At 38.0% G+C, this 17,641-nt stretch overlaps 1 protein-coding gene across 6 annotated transcripts in view; it reads left to right on the top strand.

Annotated features, from left to right (window-relative positions):
• The first annotated feature begins 2,700 nt into the window (after positions 1 to 2,700).
• The window catches only part of USP54 (ubiquitin specific peptidase 54), a 118,761-nt gene continuing 103,820 nt past the window's right edge, over positions 2,701 to 17,641 (top strand). Inside the window, exons 1-4 of one of the 6 annotated variants that reach the window (XM_043925448.1) lie at positions 2,722 to 2,829; positions 3,892 to 4,007; positions 5,941 to 6,026; positions 13,206 to 13,247. The gene's annotated coding sequence lies outside the window, so the exon portion shown is untranslated. Of the gene's footprint in view, positions 2,830 to 3,124; positions 3,200 to 3,891; positions 4,008 to 5,940; positions 6,027 to 13,205; positions 13,248 to 17,641 lie in introns of those variants that run through there. The other 5 variants (XM_043925450.1, XM_043925449.1, XM_043925453.1 and 2 more) reach the window with 5 other exon arrangements.

Here is a 17,641-nt window from a genome sequence, read left to right as displayed (position 1 = left end):
AGTTTTGAACTCCTTTATTTTTATTAAAAATTTTTTTTTCCTTATGATCAGAACTCATAGGATTTGTTTTCTTTTTCTTTTCTTTTAGGATTTGTTTTCTTAACCACTTCCATATATAACATACATCAGTGTTAATCATTTATCAGGTTGCACATATTCCTCTTACAACTGGGAGTCTAAATCTTTTGATTACCTTTATCCAATTCCCCACTCCTGTCAACTCCCCACCTCTGGTAACTACAAATCTGATCTCTTTTTCTATGAGTTTATCTTTGAAGTATAATTAACCCACAACACTGTTAGTTCCTGTTACACAACATAGTGATTTGATATTTCTATACATTTCAAAATTATCACTACAATAAGTTGTTACGATGTCACCATAAAAAGATATTACACAATTATTGACTATATTCCATATGTTGTACATTTCATACCAGTGACATTTATTTTGCAACTGGAAGTTTATATCTCTTAGTTTCCCTCACCTGTGTCTTTCGTCTCCCCACCACCCTTCTGTCAGGCAACCACTTGTTTTTTTCTCTGTACCTGTAACTGTTTCTAGTTTCTGTTTGCTCATTTGTTGTTTTTTAGACTTCACACATAAGTGAAATCATACAGTATTTGTCTTTCTGTCTGACTTATTTCACTTAGTGTAATGCCTTCTGGGTCTATCCAAGTTGTTACAAATTACAAGATCTCATTCTTTTTTATGTCTGAGTAATATTCCATTATATATACATTATATATATAATATTTATGTATCACATTCTTTATCTATTCATCTATTGATGGGAACTTTGGTTGCTTTAAATTTTAACTACTGTAATAATGCTGTCAAGAACATAGGGGTGCATATATCTTTTCCAGTTAGCATTTTCATTTTCTTCAGATAAATTCCCAGGAATGGAATTGTTGGATCATATAGTAGCTCTATTTTTAATTTTTTGAGGAATTTCCATGCTGTTTTCCATTTGGCTTCAGGAAACCTCGCTTTCAAATAGAAGCTTGTACTCTTTAGTGGGCTCTAAGTCTCCACTACCATCTATTGTTTTACACAAGGTCATCTTTTATTGTCACCTAGGCTCTGTAGTCATTTGAATTAGCAACTTCAAGGGTTCTTTTACATAAACCACATGCCCATAATACTGTGCTCCTAAAGTCACTAGATAATGCTTTATCTAGTACAGGGTTTAGAGCTTTCCAATAGACACTTCTTCCACTGCAGGGGACTCCAGTTGGATCCCTAGTTGGGGAACTAAGATCCCACATGCTGCAGGACTACTGAGCCCACCTGCTCTGGAGCTGGTGGGCCACAACTAGAGACAATCCCTCATGCAGAAAAGTACTAAGCTTGTCCACAGGCAACTACTGAGCCTGTGTGCTCCTGTACCTGGGCAGCATCACAACTAGAGAGAAGCCCAGGCGCTGAGACAAAGAATCTGCACATCACAACAAAAAATTCTGCATGCTGCAAGGAAGATCCTATGTGCTGCAACTAAGAACCAATGCAGCCAAAAATAAAGATATTTTTAGAAATTTCATAATATTGATTACATGTAGAAATATTTTGAATATGTTGGATTATGTGGATTACTAAATTTCATTTTTCTTACTTTTAAAAACATGTGGCTACTACAAATTTTAAACTGCATGTTATGGCTCACAGTATGTTTCTACTGCACAGCACTGGTCTAGACTATGAGAGCTATTCAGGGGCTTGGAGAGAAGAAAATGAATTCTCCATTGATTACTTTTATTCTTTTTATTCTCACTGAACAACGTTCTTTATATATCCATCTTCTGTTCCAGATCCTACTCAGTCTGCATTTACAGCTTTCTGAGAGTAGAGAAAGAACAGGAAAGTGAAGTTGCTCAGTCGAGTCCGACTCTTTGCGACCCCATGGACTGTAGCATATCAGGCTCCTCCATCCATGGGATTTTCCAGGCAAGGGAACTGTCGTGGGTTGCCATCTTCCTGACCCAGAGATCGAACCCGGGTCTCCCATATTGCAGGCAGACGCTTTATCGTCTGACCCACCAGGAGAGAAAGCCCTTAAAACTGTGTTGAGAGTCATCAACCAAGGATTGCCTACAGGGTGGCAAGCAATAACTGCAAAGTTCAGATCACACACCAACGCGGCCCCCTTTCGCATCCAAACACCTGTGCTTATGCTCGATTAAAAACAACAACAGCAAACTTTTATTTCCTATTTTGGTAGGGAGAGTTGATCGGGGCGGGACACCAATATATAAACATAAACATTTCTGTTAAGTCAAATGTCCTTCACAAACCAGCGTAGGGGAAGAACGGATGAATTTCCTGAAGAAAGGTTAACGAAGCTATGGAAAGGTCAATTTCTGGCTTGCTCGCTCCATCTCTACTGAGTACGCAAAAAGAAAATACCAGGAAGACGGAACTTCAGCTAAAGGCGACACTGTTCCAAGTCTGAGGCACTGGGAAATGACGGCCACATCCCTAAAGTTATTCCAGTGTAAGGTTCGCCATACTAACTTCCCTCAGATGGGACCGTTCCTGCGTGCTGCCTACAACAGTTTTCCGACTCTCCCGCCAGTTCAAGATCCTTCCCCGCCCTTGCCCACCTCCAAACCTTTCCGGGCCACCCCTGTAGCGCCTTACAGCCGCCATTTTACACAACACTATCGCGAGATATACTTAGCCGTCTCGAGCCTGACTCATTTACTTTCTTGCGAGAGGCTCTTCCCGGCTGTTCTCGCTGTAGCTGTGGAAACTGTCGCGAGAGCTGGTTGCCTTGGCTCCCTGTAGCTATAGCAGCCGCGGCGGTTAAGGATGCGGCGGCAGAAGCGGTGAGTGCGACACCCTCAGGGGGGCGGGGCCGGAGGTAACAGGGTGCTGGGGGGTAGCGCCTAGGGAGGGGGTGGGGAAGGTCGGGTCGCGGGAGAAATGGGCCCTCGTGTGACGTGTTGGGTGGGACTCAGGTCCAGTGGTTATAAGGACAGGGCGCCGGTCTGCACCAGGGCACGCGGGAAGGGCTGGAGCTGCCGCGAGGTCCAAGGGGGAGGGACCCGGGTGTAGAAGGGTTCAAGGGGCAGGGGCCGGAGTATAGAAGGGTGTGTGTGTTGGGAGCAGGATGGTTATGGGGAGTCAGAATTGGAAAAAGAGACCGGGCTACGCCGAGGAATAAGTGGGAAGAAATGGGGTACAGCGAGGAGGAGGGTATGTTGAATGGGAGCCCAGAGATTGGGCCCGGCTTGCTTTGCCCTGGCGGAGATGGCGGGGGCGAGGGGGTGCGGTGTCAGACCTTCGCAGTTTACTGGGGTCCGCCTGAGACTGGTCCGGGACTGCGCTCTAAGACCTGGTTCCTAAAGGGCTTGGCGGGAATGGTGGCGTCCCGGAACTTCACCGCCCCCCGCCCCTTCCAAAGAAATCACCCACGGACTCTGAGATGTGAATGGAGGGTCCGGGTGAAATAGTATTAGTTGGAAAGGTTCTTTCGGTGGAGAGACTATGCGTGGGGTAATGAATGATTGCTGCTCTGAAATAACGTGTGGGATGGGGGCGGGAGAGAGAAATTCTTGAGAAAAAAAACTAAGATGTGCGTATTGAGTTGGAAGAAGGGGGTGTGTGCAAAGCTCACGTTTCTTTCCAGATTCATTCAAGTGTAGAATTTCTTTACGGTGTACTTATGAAATTATATATGCGGTGTAAACTCAGTTTAGATCATACAGTGAAAGAATGTGTAGTACGACTTTTAAACCTTCCATGAATATGATTTAAAAACTGAGAAAATGTTTCTGTTGCAGAAGCACCAGGCTGAGCACTAGGGATAGTTTTAGTTACTTGAATATAAAACCTTGTGTCTGTTCAGGTTCTTTGCCTTTTAAGAAATGAATGAATTTTTATTTTAGGAGACAGAGTTTTGAATATCCGTCAGTCTGGAAATAAAAGGAGTCTTCTAGGACTTAAAATCACTGCGAGGGCAAAGCATTTACACTGAGTCTCAAGGACTGTTTTCTAGAGAAAGGTTTGGACCAGTTTTCTTATTTCTAGTGAAAACAGTGGTTTCAATTCAGTCATGAAAAATAATTTGTTCATTTCTATCTACAGATGCAAGCTTTCTGATAATTTTTTTCTCACTATTTTTGGTAGGTTTAAATTTGCAAAAGCATAACCTCCCTTTTGATTATGTAACTGGATTTTTCCATGTTGAGGTTCACAAATTCATTAATTAGAATAATGGATTTTAATCCTTCTAGAGCTACCCTTGTTGTGGTTAGTCATTGAACCTATTTGATATATGTTACTAAAACTTTTAATTTGTAATGTTAGTTGTTAATCTTTAAAGTTGAAATGATTTTCTGAGGCAAGATAAAGCTTTATGTGGTTGAGTCCAAAAGACTTCTCCATGAATCCATTAAGAAGCTTTACTGAGTTCCTATTATGTATAGAGTACTGTGCAAGGCATTGCAGGGGTTGGGGGAAAAGATAAATTCATTCATTTATCCTTTCAACAAACGTTTATTGAGACCTCTCTGTGTCTGATAACTAAGCCTTCTGGATACAAATACAAGTAAGCCTTGCTCCTTGCCTTGAAATTGCTCAGAGAGCAAAATAGAGTAACAAATCATTACAGTGTAGTAAACACAATACATTTGTGAACACAGGCTTAAGAAACAAAATTCTGGCCCTAGGGAGTACTTGTCAACAATAGTTGACAAGAATAAAGTGGAAAAAACTATTTAAAAAATTACAAAATATTAAGTAAATTCTAAATTATGATGCATTAATAAAACATGTTTTTCAGAAGAGATAAAATTAGAATGGAAGCTTGAGAAAATTAAGGGGTCAGTGCATAATTTAATAGTCTTTTAAAAGTATTCTTAAATATCACTGAACATTCTTAAGTCAATAATAGTAATAAGAAGCATAAATGCTAATATTCATTGAGATTATTAATGTCCTAGGCACATTATCTCATTTTATTTATTTACTTTCCACCCCTCTTCCTGCCTCAGTTTTCTCATTTTATGTTAACAACACTCTGCTCCTCAGCTGGTACTAATACTTCAATTTTAAAGATAAGAAAATTGAAGTTTAAAACATTAAGGCAGTTGCCTAAGATCACGGAGCTAGTAAATGGCAGATTAGGGACTGGAGTTGGAAATCTAGGCAACTGAAAACCTAAGCAGGATTCCTTTCTTTTTGCAGTAAAGGAGCCTTGGAATGGGGATAGGGGACCAGACATGGAACATGGAATTCGCCAGAAGACTAAAATTCAGTCTCTCTTTATTCATAGATTTTGCTCCCTCAAATATTTACACTATGGGGTAACTAATTTGAATATTAGCATGATGCTAAATATGAGGTTTGTATTGTACAGAGAATTGAGTAAATTACCATATTCATGTTGTGTATAATTGTATAGGGAGCTTTGCTTGGGGAAATAGTTATAATAAGCAATTGTTAACATCTGTAAGCTTCCAGAAACTGATGATTTTAACAGTGGAAATGGTTATCTATATTCATATATAGGGCAACTGTTATTACAGCAGACTAAGGGATTTAGGCAAACATTTTTGTAGACTGCTGCAGTTTGGGGCTTTTTTTTTTTTTTTTGGTGTATTTGCTTTCTGGTTTTGCTAGTGGTATAGAACCCGCCTGCCAATGCAGGAGACGTAAGAGATGTGGGTTTGATCCCTGGGTTGGGGAGATCCCCTAGAGGAGCTCATGGCAACCCATTCTTGCCTGGAGAATCCTGTGGACAGAGGAGCATGGCGGGCTACATACAGTCCAAAGTGTCATCAAGAGTCGGACATGACTGAAGCGATTTTGCGCGTGTGCACACACACATACACACGCACAAATATTTGCTTTCAGATTTTTAAAACTATATTCCGAAGTCCAAAGTCTGATTTCCTGGTTAAAATTCAAATTTTATGTCTCCCTTTTATATTGAGGAAACTGAGAACTTTTAAATGACTTTCCCAGAGTCACACAGCTGCAGTGTCCCAGGTGCTTTTAAGAAATACATGCAGATTTGAAGGTGAGTCAGTGTTTTTTTTTTTCCCCCATTGAGTTGACTTTCTGCATCAGTCCCTCTATATAGATTTTAGCTGGAATAGCACGTGGGTGTGAATGAGATTCTCATGTTTTCTAACACCTTTTAACTAAGTGGGCTGTGTGCCTATGTTTTTATGTGAGTTCTTTTTGAGGCATTGAGACGTTTTTCCAAGAAAGGTTTAGAGCAAGACAATGAGATGAGAAAGAGCCTTGAGGGGTGAGAAGGGGAACTTCTCCAGAAGGGTTGAAAACTGAAAGCATTTGGTGATGTGTAAGGAGGATGATGATCTAAAAGCTTTTCTTTAACTCCACCCACCACAGGAGAGCCTGGAGACTTTTTCTACACACACTCTCTGGAAAGGTTTTATCCACTGGAAAAAAGTATTTCTTTCTCAACATTTATATTAGCAATGGTAAATAGACAATGAACAAACCAGAAACGATTTACTCTCATGATAGGTGAAAAGTGATATCTCACTTTAGATTTCTGTCTCTTTGATTACCTGTGAGGCTGAACATTTTCCTGTATTTATTTATTTTTTTATTAGGCAAACTCCAGGAGATAGTGAAGGACAAGAAAGCCTGGTGTGTTGCAGTCCGTGGGGTCAAAGAGTCAGACACGACTTAGTGACTGAAGGACAAATTAGGCAAAGAGTAGAATAAGCAGTTTCACAGAGAGAAATAAAATATCCAATAAAGAAATAAAAAACAGACTCACAGATGTAGAAAACTAGCTTATGGTCAACAAAGGGAGAAGGCAGAGTGGAGGGAGTTTGGAATTAACAGATACATGCTACTATATATGAAATAGATAAAACAAGGACCTACTGTACAGCACAGGAAACTATATACAAAATCTTGGAATAAAACCTATAATGGAAAATAATCTGAAAAACAGTCTGATATATGCTTCCCTCTCTACCTATATTTGAGTCACTTTGCTGAAATTAGCACATCATTGTAAAATAACTACTTCAATTTAAAAAAAAAAGATGCGCACACTCCTGTGATCTGAAAACTGCAAATTAAACATTTTTTTGTTGACTTCCTTGTTTGTCTTTTTAAAAACATTTAAAAACTCTTCCAGATGTTTAAACTATATACTTAATTTGAAGAAAGAGAAAAAAAGAATACATTCCTTAAAAATAATAATAACTTTATATGGAGGCTAAGAAGCAAAGGTTCCACTTCCAGAACTATCCTGTTTGTTGAATTTTCCAGTTCTTTTTCTATGCATTATATGCAATTTCTATTTATAATTTCTAGTCTATATATATATCTTTTTAAAGTCAGTGGAATGATATTTTTTCTGCAGCTTTTTTTTAAAGTTAGCAATATGCTTTTGAAATCTCATCCTGTCAGTACATACTTTTTAACAGCTGATTGTATTTCAGTTTGAATGTATGTAATCTATTTAACTGTTTCTTTATCTATGAACATTTAAGTTGTCTCAGATTTTTGCAGTTATTGGGAACACTGAAATGAACAGCTCATATTCTTGTCTCTTGTGCAAATGTTCTATAATACCTCTAGAATAGGTGCCTAGAGTTGTTGTTTAAAAGGTTTACATGTTTTTAGTTTTGAAATATACAGCCAGTTTGCCCTTCAGACAGCCTATGTGCCATTCTTTATTCCACCAGCAGTTTATGAAAGTGCCTCTGACACTGGATATCAGTCTTGTACATTTTTACTAATATAACAGGCAGATTTTTACATTTTAATTTGTAGTTTTCAGATTACTTTTTAGTTTGAGCATCTTTTTGTTTGATGGGCTGTTTATATTTCTTTCTTTTGAAATTGCTTATTCTTTATTTTTTAATTGGGTTGTTTGCTTTTACCTATTAATTAGCAAGAACTAAGAACTCTATATGTATATAGATACAGATATGTATTTTAGTATCTATTATGCATATTTTCTCCAGTGTGTTGCATTATCTATAGTGCCTATTGATATACTAAATTTTTTGTATTTTACACAAAAAATACAAATCACATCTTTTTCATAATGGCCTCTGGACTTTGAGGACTTGCTTAAGAAGGCTCTTGGGACTTCACTAGCAGTCCAATGGTTAATACTCTACATTTCCACTGCAGGAGACATGGTTTTAATCCCTGGTCAGGAACTAAGATCCCACGTGCCACTCGGCCAAAACAAAAAAGTTGGGGAGAGAATAGCTAAGTAAAATTGATCGGGTTGAAAATCTATAATAGAATGTATAAATAATAATGATGTCTGATATTTAATCATACATATGGAAGAAGCTGGTTTTTCTGATTATTATTATGCCTGGGGAGAAGAAATAACTTTTCAGGAGCAATGTTCTTTCACGACTATCTTCTGAAGGGAAATCCCGACATGTGGACATTCCTGAGTTAAGCACTGAGGAGGAGGTTGGCATAGCAGAAAGAACATGAACTTTGGAATCAAATTCAAGCAAACCTTGGTTCCCTTTCCAGTTCAGTTATTAGAATTGTGATCTCTAGCTCATTGTCGTAGCCGCCTCTGTAAAAGAGTGTGCTAAAAAAAACGTATATCACATCAAATAACATCAACTGCTCAGAATTGATATTTTTGTGCAGCTGTATTACATGGTACAAATATTTGTTGACTGAAGAGCATACTATTACATTTAGGAGATCTGAATTAATGTTTGCTGCTGACCCATCAGTAACACCATTCAAATCAGAGGGTAGGAGAACCAAGAACCTAGGGTTAAGACCATATAGAAGCACCTTGAAGCATGTTAGAAATGCCAAATTAGAACCTACATCTTAACCAAATCCCTAGGTGATTCATAAATACCTTGAAGTCTGAGAAACAGTGATCGAATGTGCAGTATCTGAAGGAAGGTGGTAACTCCAAGCTCAAAGCTGCAGGAGTTGAGGTGGTAGGAGCTATAGAAAATTAGGCAGATACTCATACTGTGGTTCCAGATGATTCATTTATTCATTATGTAGGGTCATCTCATCAAATTGGGGGATGCAGGGAAAATCTTCCAGGAGACACAACTAGCAGGATCCTGATTGGGTGTCTGGACACCAACTAATGGGTTTGGCATTACAGCAATAGCTTTAGTCTCTGCAGGAATCTAGGCTAGCTGTGCTGTTCAGTATGCAGACCACTAGCCACATGTGGCTTTTAAAATTAAAGTAAAAATTCAGTCCTTCAGTTGTACCAGCCACCTTTCAAGTACACAATAGTCACATGTGTCTACTATATTAGACAGTGAAGATACTGAACGTTTCCATTAGTGCAGAAAGTTCTGTTGGGCACCACTTAAGAGGAATAGGTAGAGATACCAAGGTTAAATATCTGCCTTAAAGACTGTGTCAAAATGGCCAAGTTCAGAAGGTAGAGAAAAACCTAGGAACTGCTGCTCACATATAACTTACCATCCCATTCTAGAACCTTTCCATTACTGATAGCTGCAGATAATTCCCTGTCCTGTTAAAGTTTGGGTGTACCTGCAAGTGAAGACATCAAGTAAAAGGGCAGAGAGAGGGCAGAAGCTGAGGAAAATGTTCTGGGAATTGTGAATGTTAAGTAAAGGGATTTTCCAGACATACATTGCTGAGCATTGGAAAGAGGAGGAATGGCTGGGTATGGAGTTAGGAAAATCATATAAAGTATTTAAGTATTTAGCTGCTAGTAAAACAGTATCGTTCCCAGAAGAAATAATACTGAAAATAAATTCTAATATCCAGGTTAATGCCAAGTTGGTCACCGATTTGATCACATCTTCACTAAAGTGTTTAGGTTGAAAAAAAGAAAAGTGTTTAGGTTGGTTTATCAATATTAAAAATATGAACACTTTTTTTTTTATGTTTAATGAGAATTAGTGGGAAAGCAGAGTTCAGTTTGAGGTTCAGTTTTCAGTCTTTCCCCTTAGAGAATACATCTATAGGAAAGGCTATCCAAATTCTATTTATTTTTGTTTTGGAGACAGTGCCATATAGTATATTTGTAAGTTGTTTATCTTTTTTTTATTGATGGTTTATAGCAGACATATACATGAATATGCTTTTTAAGTCAAGACCACTGTTTAAGTCACAAATTGCCTGCTAGCAAGTTATCTTGAGTAGGAAATCTTTATGAACCAAACTCTGATTATAATTTTAATTGGGCAAAGTATTGAAGTCTGATTTAGAGTTGTTTTTCATGTGCTTCCTCTTAACAACTCATGGAAAGAATCAACAACTGCTTTTAAAAATTCAATTTGGAGTTCTTATTTCACAATGACTTTCATCCTTTTTATGCTTTATTTCAATAGATAGTTGCTAAGCATCTGCTTTAAAAACAAATTTTATTAAGATATAATTCACATGTCATACAATTTGCTCATTTAAAGAATACAACTCAAAAGTTACTGTATGGTCAGAGTTGTGCAACTGTCACTTCAATCAATTTTATTACATTTTTATCACCCCCAAAAGAAACTGTATATCCAAAAGAAACTATAGGCAGTCATTCTCCTTGGCAACCTCTCCCTCCCTTAGGAGCTACTAATTTACTTCTATCTCTGTAGATTTACCTATTCTGGACATTTCATATAAATGGAATCATAAAATATCAATATGTGGTCTTTTGTGACTGACTTCTCTCATTTAGCATAGTATTTTCAGGGTTCATCCATGTTGTGGCATGTATTAGTATTTCATTCTTTTTATCACCAAATATATTCTGTATTCCCTTATATGAATAAAGCACATTCTTTTTTATCCATTTGGATTGTTTCTACTTTTTGGCTATTATGAATGAGGCAAATGAGGTGCTTAGCTCACAAAATAAGAATACTGAGGGTTGTGCAAGTGCAAAATTTAAGGAGGTACTCTCTCTTAGGGTTGTGTAAGTACAACCCTACTTGAGAGTGAGAGCCTGCTTAAATTTTGTACCTGGGAGCCTCCAGCGTCCCACCAGTCTTGGCAGTGTGTTGGCTTTCCTTGAGCTTCACTGAATATCAGCCAATTAAAAAAAACTGAGTAAAAAGTTGTGCTTTGCTTTTTGTCACTTTCCTGTTCAACAGTGTTCAGTGATCTTCTATTGACTATCAAAGACTGACCTGTGATTCTAGTTTTATTTCTAGTTAGATTTCCACTGTCTTATTATTTTAGCCAGTCTAAACTACTCTGTATTCCCCAACAAGTCAAAAGCTCTTCTGTTATCCTGACTTTGCCCGGTGCAGTTTTTCACCTGTGACTGACACATTGATGGAAACCTGTTTCTAGTGGCATTGATGAGGGTGAGCCTACTGTTTGAGCCTACGGCACTAAACTTGTTCAGATTCTAGTTCCCAGTATCATCTAGTTCCCCTGGTTGGGGAACTAAGATCCCGCGTGTTTTATAAATAGAATCCTGTGCTGTGCTGTTTAGTCACTCAGTCATGTCTGACTCTTTGTGATCCCATGGACTGTAGCCCGCCAGGCTCTTCTGTCCATGGGGACTCTCCAGGCAAGAATACTGGAGTAGGTTGCCATGCCCTTCTCCAGGGGATCTTCCCAACCCGCAGATCGAACCCAGGTCTCCCACACTGCAGTCTAATTCTTTACTGTCTGAGCCACCAGGGAAGCCCCAAAATACTGGAGTGGGTAGCCTATCCCTTCTTCAGGGCATCTTCCCAACCCAGGAATCGAACCGGGGTCTCTTGCATTGCAGGTGGGTTCTTTACCAGCTGAGCTATCCAGGAAGCCTCAGATAGAATCCTATACTATATAATTTTGGGGGCTTGCCCTTTTTTTTTTTTCCATTCAGCATTATTTCCCGGAGATTCATTCAGGTTGTTGCATGTATCAATATTTTTTTCCTTTTTATTGCTGAGAATTATTCTTTGATATATCTATACCACCATTTGTTTAAACATTCACCTGTTCAAAGACATCTGGGCTGATTCCAGTTTTTGGCTGTTACAAAGCTGCTGTGAACATTTGTGTACAAGTTTTATATGAACATGTTTCCATTTCTCTGGGATATATGTCCAGGAGTATAATTGTTGGATTGTATGGTAGTTGCATGATTAGTTTTTTAAGAAACTGGCTGATTGTTTTTCAGAGTGGCAGTAAAATAGATTTTACATAGTGATCCAGTTTCTTTGCACGCTTTTGGGTATTTGGTGTTCTCACTACTTTTAATTTTAACTATTTTGATAGATGGGTAGTGGTACTGCTTAGTGGTTTTGATTTACATTTCCCTAGTGGCTGTTAAACATCTTTAAACATGTTAAACATCTTTTCACATGTTTGTTTACCAACTGTATACCCTTTTTGGTGAAGGATCTTTTGTCTTGTACTTATTTTCTGATTGTATAGTTTGATTTTTTACTGTTGGGGTTTGATAGGTCTTTGTATGTTCCGAGTACTAGTTCTTTGTTGAATATTGGTTTGCAAATAATTTCTCCTAGTCTGTAAGCTTTTCTTTTCATTCTTTCCCCTGGGCTTTTATTGTACAAAAGTTTTTAATTTCAATGAGGTCCAATTTATTGATTTTTCCTTTATGAATCAAGGTTTTGGTGTCAAGTCTAAGAACTCTTTGCCTGACTCTAGATCACAAAGATTTTCTTCTGTATTTTTTTCTCAGAGTTTTATATTTTACATTTAAGTTCTTGATAATTTTGACTTAATATTCATATTAGGTATGAAGTTTAAGTTGAATTAATTTCTTTGCAATGGAATTTTAGTTGCTCCAGCAACTAAAAAGGTTGAAAAGGTTTTCCTTTTTCTTTTAAATTGTTTTTTCAGTTTTGTCAAAAATCAAAGTCCGTCTCCTTCATTGACAGGTGTATTCTCTGACCACTGAGCCACCTGGGAAGCCCTAAGAATATTTATGTAGGTCCTAAATTTGGGGTTCTCTATTCTGTTCCATTAATCTATGTATCAGTATCACACTCTTTTGATGACTAGAGCTTTGTAATAAACTTGATATTGGGTAGAATAATTCCTTCCACCGATTATTCTTTATCAAGATTGTTTCAGCTGTTTTAGAGTCTACCTTTCCATGTAAATTTTAGAATAAACTTGTTTAAGTCTTAAAGCCTTACTAGGATTTTGATAGGAATTGCATTAATCTTATTGATTAATTTGGGGGAGAATTGACATTTTTATCGTGTTGAGTCTTCCAGTCAGTGAATAAGCCTGTTTATTTATGTCTTCTTTGATCTCTTTCTTTCAGCATTTTTTAACTTTCAGCGTATAGACCCTGTACATGTTTTTGGTAAGTGTATATACTTAAGTATTGAATTTTTTAGAGTAATTGTAAATGGTAATATGTTTTTAATTTTGATTTCTGCACATCTTTTGTTAGTAAAATTGACCCTTAAACAACACAGGTATGAACGATGCAGGTCCACTTACATGTGCATCTTTATAAATAAATACATACTGTAATACTACATACTCTTCCTTCAGTTGAATTGGAGAGTGTGAAGCCATGGATACTGGCGGGCGACTGTAAAGTATGTAGGGATTTTCCACTGCTCAGGGTGTCTGCTTCCCTAACCCCTGTGTTGATCAAGGGTCAACTGTATATAGAAATCGATTGATTTTTGTGTGTTGATCTTATATCCTGTGACCTTATTATTACTTCTAGGAGTGTTTTTGTATATCCCTTGGGATTGTCTATATTAGACATTATGTCATTTGCAAATAGAGTTTTATTTCTCCCTTTCCGATCTGTATGTGTTTTATTTCTCTTTCTTGCTAATTACAGTGCCTAGAGCTGCTGATATTAAGTATAGCGACAGCAGACCTCCTTGCTTTGTTCCTGTTTGTTGTTGTTCAGTCACTAAGCTATGTCTGACTCTCTGCGATCCCATAGACTGCAGCATTCCAGGCTTCCCTGGCCTTTGCTGTCTCCTGGAGTTTGCTGGAGTTCATGTCCACTGGGTTGGTGATGCTGTTTAATCTTTTCATCCTCTGCTGCCCTCTTCTTTTGCCTTCAGTCTTTCCAAGCATCAGGGTCTTTTCCAATGAGTCTGCTCTTCATATCAGATGGTCAATATATTGGAGTTTCATCTTCAGTATCAGTCCTTCCAAAGAATATTCAGTTGATTTCCTTCAGGATTGACTGGTTTCATCTCCTTGCAGTCCAAGGAACTCTCAAGAGTCTTCTCTAGCACCACAGTTCAAAAGCATCATTTCTTCAGCACTAAGCCAACTCTCACATCTGTACATGACTACTGGGAAAACCATAGCTTTGACTATATGGACCTTTGTTGGCAAAGTCTCTGCTTTTTAATACACTGTCCAGGTTTGTCATAGTTTTCTTTTCAAGGAGCAAGCGTCTTTTAATTTCACGGCTGTAGTCACTGTCTGCAGTGATTTGGGAATCCAAGAAAATAAAATCTGTCACTGTTTCCACTTTTTGTCCTTCTATGTGCCGTGAAGTGATGTGACTAAATGCCATGATCTTAGTTCTTTTTGAATGTTGAGTTTAAAGCCAGCTTTTTTACTTTCCTCTTTCATTGTCACCAAGAGTTTCTTTAGTTCCTCTTCATTTTTTGCCATTAGGGTGGTATCATCTGCATATCTGAGGTTGTTGATATTTCTCCTGGTAATCTTGATTCCAGCTTGTGATTCATCCAGCCCGGCATTTCCCATGCTGTACTCTGCATATATGTTAAATAAGCAGGGTGACAATATACAGCCTTGTTGTATATTTCCTAACCTTAGGGGGAAAGTATTATTTCACCTTTAAGTGTGATGTTAGCTGCAGGCTCTTGTGTAGATGCTCTTTATCAAGTTGTAATCACATATTTTAAAAATTTCAGGTAAAACTTTTTTCTATGGTACTTTTTCTTACTCTCCCAAGCTAGTATTTACTCTCCATATTTCAGTAGCATTCGGCTTATATTACTATTATTGAATTCTTACTTAATTGTATTCTGGTTGATTTGTGTTCACCCATCCCTCCTCCAGACATATACACCCTCTAGGCTATGAGGGCATTTGCTGTTTTATTAATTTTTATATCAGTAGCTTACAGGAGTGTGCTGGCATTGTTGAATTGTTTGATTGAGTGAAGGAGTGAATGAATGAATAATTGAATAAGAGAATGGGAAACTCTTATAGGGCTGAAAATAGTTTTTAGTGATAAAAGTATGAACTTTGGAGCCAGACAGAATTCATATCTCAGCCCTTCAATTTAATGCTACTGTGTGAAGTTGGTCAAATTACTAAGTATTTCTGAACTTTAATTCTCTTATCTGTGAAATTAGGATAATAATAACCTACCTGAACAAATTAAGTGAAATAGTACATGTTAATTCTCAGTATAGTAGCTGTCATGTGATAGGCACTCAAATTTTAGTTTTCCTTTGTTTCTTCATTGAACTGTTGTAAGTATTAAGTTATAGTTATTGTAAAATCACTTTGTGAACTGCATTAAGTTATTTAAATTTTGTATGTTTGTGTTAAATACATCAAACTAATTTTGATGATGTTGGCTTAAGAGGGAAAAATAGGGACATGAGAAAATGGAGGTTTTCTCCAACAATAACTTCTGTTGAACAATACCATGTACTAGCCACTCTGCTCAGAAGTTTACATTCAGCGATTCATTTAATCTTTACAATAACTCTATGAAGCACATACTTCCTCTGAAGGATTTTTTCTTAGTTTTTTAATTATAGTTTCCTTATCTCCACACTTTCTAAATAAACCTCAGGAATTGGGCTAATACAATTTAATGCAGATTTCAAACTTTGTATTAAATATGAAGAATAATAATTATTTCTTTTTTAAGCTCTCATCTTAGTATTGCGGACAGCATACCTTTAGGTTAAATCTTCATTTTTTTCAGTAAATCTTAGTAATGATATTTACAGGCAGTTTGGTTCCAGAGCACCACAATAAAGAGAATACTGCAATAAAGTGGGTCAACTGAATTTTTGTATGCCATTGGATATAAGAGTAAATATAATTTACTGTATAATATACTGTAAATATACACAGTATACTGTGGTCTACTAAGTATGAAATAGCATTATATCTAAAGACTTCTTCTAACTGTACTCTCAGGCTTGTGGAATCTTAGTTCCCTGAACAGGGATTGAATCAGGACCATGGCAGTGAAAGTCCTAACCCTGGACCACCAAGAAACTCCCCCAAATATACATATCTTAGTTAAAAAATACTTTATCACTAAAAAATGCTAACCAACATCTGAGCCTTCAGTGAGTTGTAATCTTTCTGCTGTTGGAGGGTCTGCTGCAGACTGAGCCATCAGGCCATCAAGGTGATGGTTGCTGAAGCTTAGGGTGGTAGTGATAGCTTCTTAAAATAAGAGAACAATGAAGTTTGCCACATCAAGTGACTATTCCTTTTACAAATGACTTCTCTGTACTATGCAATGCTGTTTTGATAGCATTTTACCCACAGAAAATTTCTTTCAAAATCAGAGTCAGTCCTCTTAAAACCTGCCACTGTTTTATCAACTAAGTTTATGCAGTATTCTAAATCTTTTGTTGTCATTTCAGCAGTCTTCATAGCATGTTCACCAGGAGTAGATTCCATCTCAAAAAACCACATTCCTTGCTCGTCTGTAGAAGTAACTCCTTATCTGTTCAAGTTTTATCATGAACCCCTCAAAGTCATCCATGAAGGTTGGAATAAACCTCTTCCAAACTCCTGATATTTGACCTGTTCCCATGAATCACAAATAATACTATTATTATTATTTTTTTTGATCACTCCTCATGGCAGTACTCTTGCCTGGAAAATCCCATGGATGGAGGAGCCTACCGGCTGCGGTCCATGGAGTTGCGAAGAGTTGGACACGACTGAGCGCCTTCACTTTGACTTTTCACTTTCATGCTTTGGAGAAGGAAATGGCAACCCACTCCAGTGTTCTTGCCTGGAGAATCCCAGGGACGGCAGAGCCTGGTGGGCTGCCGTCTATGGGGTCGCACAGAGTCGGACACGACTGAAGTGACTTAGCAGCAGCATGACTTGTGGATTTTAGTACCCCAACCAGGGATCGAACCCAGGCCCTTGGCAATGAGACTCCTAACCAGTGGACCACCGAAGAATTCCTCACATTCTTAATGACATTTAGAATGATGAGTGTGCTTTCCAGAAGGTTTCCACTTGACTTTGTCCAGATCCATCAGAGGAATTACTATCTATGGCAGCTGTGTGTGTGCATGCTCAGTCGTGTCTGGCTCTTTGCGACTCTTTGGATTGTAGCTTGCCAGGCTCCTCTGTTCATGGGAGTTTTCAGGCAAGAATACTGGAGTGGGTTGCTATTTCCTCCTCCAGGGGTTCTTCCATACCCAGAGACTGAACCTGCATCTCTTGCATCGCGGGTGGATTCTTTACTACTGAGCCATCGGAGAAGCCCTAAACGGATGTGCAGTACATTCTGAATCAAACCTGGGCCTCCCACATGACAGAAATTCTGTCACTTAACCAGCAAGCAGCATGGCACCTATGGCTTTACAAAATGTGTTTCTTAAATAATAATGAAACTGCACACCCAGATTGAGACCTGATCCCCCTGTCTTTTAATTGAGATCACACGCCTGGTCTCAGAACTTAATGAAGCTCAGGTTCTCTATGTCTCATTGCAGAAAGAATTCAGTGAGGGACAGAGTGATAGATAAGAAGTGG

This window comes from Cervus elaphus, chromosome 15 (genome assembly GCF_910594005.1).
Source record: "Cervus elaphus chromosome 15, mCerEla1.1, whole genome shotgun sequence".
Classification (NCBI taxonomy): domain Eukaryota; kingdom Metazoa; phylum Chordata; class Mammalia; order Artiodactyla; family Cervidae; genus Cervus; species Cervus elaphus.
The sequence above is the reverse complement of the archived record's forward strand: the minus strand, read 5'-3'. Positions and strand labels throughout refer to the sequence as shown.